This window comes from Octopus bimaculoides, chromosome 4 (genome assembly GCF_001194135.2).
Source record: "Octopus bimaculoides isolate UCB-OBI-ISO-001 chromosome 4, ASM119413v2, whole genome shotgun sequence".
Taxonomy (NCBI): domain Eukaryota; kingdom Metazoa; phylum Mollusca; class Cephalopoda; order Octopoda; family Octopodidae; genus Octopus; species Octopus bimaculoides.
Window position 1 is genome coordinate 64,488,599 of NC_068984.1, and position 2,615 is coordinate 64,491,213.

Here is a 2,615-nt window from a genome sequence, read left to right on the forward strand (position 1 = left end):
TGTGTGTGTGCGTGTGTGTGTGTGTGTGTGTGTGTGTGTGTGTGTGTGTACATACACACGAAATATACGTGTGCAGACGCGAGCATGCCTCTCCCTTCCTACTCGCATGTTTTCGGGTTTAGTCGCACAACTCGGAACAATCCCTCTATAAAATAACATAAAAAAGCCTAGCAAATGGATCTGTTAATTTACAGACCATCACATGCACACATACGTATATTCATACATTAATGTGCGTGTGTGTGTGTGTGTGTGTGTGTGTGTGTGTGTGGCAGTTGTCGTATCCATTTCCATATCAGCTAACTCTGATGAGTGCAAGGTTATATAATCGGATTGTTACCTAACACTCCGTTGTATTCCTAGCGCGAAACCGATTAGTAAGATCAGCCGTGAGAGATATATAATACTGTACATTTCGGATAATATATATAGGGTCCATATGTCGCCACATACAATGACCCTTTCATTATCACTATTTTGTAAAAACATGTCCGGCCATAAGGGTTTGTTACATCGCATAGCAACTATGAGATATTACACTTTAAAACGAAACTATATATATTTCATAAATGAGTGTATGTGTGTACATACATAAGTACATGCGCACACATGTATACACACATATATCTTCATTTGATGTGCGCACCGTGTATATATGAATGTGCACACATACACATATGTGTATGTATGTGTATTTTTTTGTATGCATGTATTTATATATATGCATGTATGTATGTATATTTCAAAGACCTGCGTCCTTTTTCTTTCTTCCAAAAAGAGCAGTCATATTGTATATTTGCGTCTGAAAGATTGCTTGGCAACACAATGCTTGAGAAATAAGCTCTTGCCAGTTTATTGTGTTTTCACCGCATGAAAGTAATAGTAGCTCGAATTTAAATACTGTGAATGTTAAATAGTATCTATCTCTCACTGGATGGAGTACTTTTTATCATGGTCCATCCAATAACAACAACAATTTGCATGTATATATGTATATATTTTTATATGCATATATATATGTGTGTATTTATACATGATCATATATCTGCGTTCAAAAGTATGTAAAAGTTTGTGTTTATATATTCCTGCTGCATATATATAAGTAAATATATTCCTGTATCTATGTTCATATATATGAAGAATAACTTTTCTTTTATACTTGTTTCATTAAATGCATGACTTTATTCATGATTATCTTTTATATATGTTTTTTTTTTAATAATTTCGTATTAGTTTTTAACAATTGGTTTGGAACAACACAGTTCCTAAATTTATGTAACACGTATCTAGATCTTCACAAGTGTGTAGAACCTTGTGTTACGAACTTTAGTGTATGAAACAATCAGCAAAAATAGCTAATCAGAAATTACAAGCTATTCTGATACAGGATAAAATTTCGTCGTGGTCTTGTATATTTAATGAAACGTGTGTATGTTTGCTTGTGTGTGAGTGTGTATGTGTGTTTAAGGAATGGAAAAAGCAGTTACACACTATATGTATTCCTAAACTACACGAAATTATGAATTGTCAAAACAATTTCATAACGATGACATACCTGTACATCATGTGATGACTGCCGCTTATAAAATCGTTTGTTGCAATGAATTTTCCAAGAAATACCAGTTTCTGTAAACTGTTTGTCGCAATTATCGAAGAAATATGAGGTATTCATTTGCATTTCTGATAATTTCATTCTGAATAGCATGTCATTATATCAGGATTAACTTTAATTTTGGTATGGGACAATGCGTATTCGATATATTAATAAATTTTTACTGATAGGAAATCGCTTCCTTTGAATTTTCTATGCAAGCCGTGTATATGCTAGAAGCTAACCAGCTGTTTTGCCACGATCAACGGGATCATGCTACATTGATGTGTGTGTGTGTGTGTGTGTGTGTGTGTCAATACACAGATTGAAGCACTGACATAATCTTGATGTTCAGATGATCTGATGAGCTAGCCTTTATCTTTATTGATTTGTAAATGTGCCATTGTATTGTGCAGTGTCTAGAACGTATATTAGTGTAGAAATTTAAAATTATTTATTATACATGAAAGCTATTATTTACATTGATGACGGATTCGAAACGGCAGTAATCCTAAGAATAACAAGTGGCTAAATAAATATATTCACCTCTCATACCTCCCGATATCTTTGTACGGTTTATATACTCTCTATGAAATAATATCATCGATTGGATCTTCTGGATTAAATCTGCAAATAATTCTGCATTATACTCTTCTGTGTTGGATTACTATAAGGGATGATAGCCGGGTAGACTACAGGAGTTTTCTGTGACAGCCACATGATTTTATCAATCCATATATCGCATACGCGTATATAAATGTATGTGTATACACGTTTATATATTGAGATAGGAACATATATATGCATACGTGAGTGTGTGTGTGTGTGAGAGAGAGAGCGGTACATGTACATAAGAATGAATGTATCCATGTAAATAGTGTTATTTGCAACCTACTTCAAGACAAATCACAAAAATCTGGTAATGGGAGTTTAGATACTTTGAATAGTTTCAAAACTATTAAGGAGTCTCAACAAGTGCAAAAAACCTAGTTATTTTACATACATACATACATACATATATATA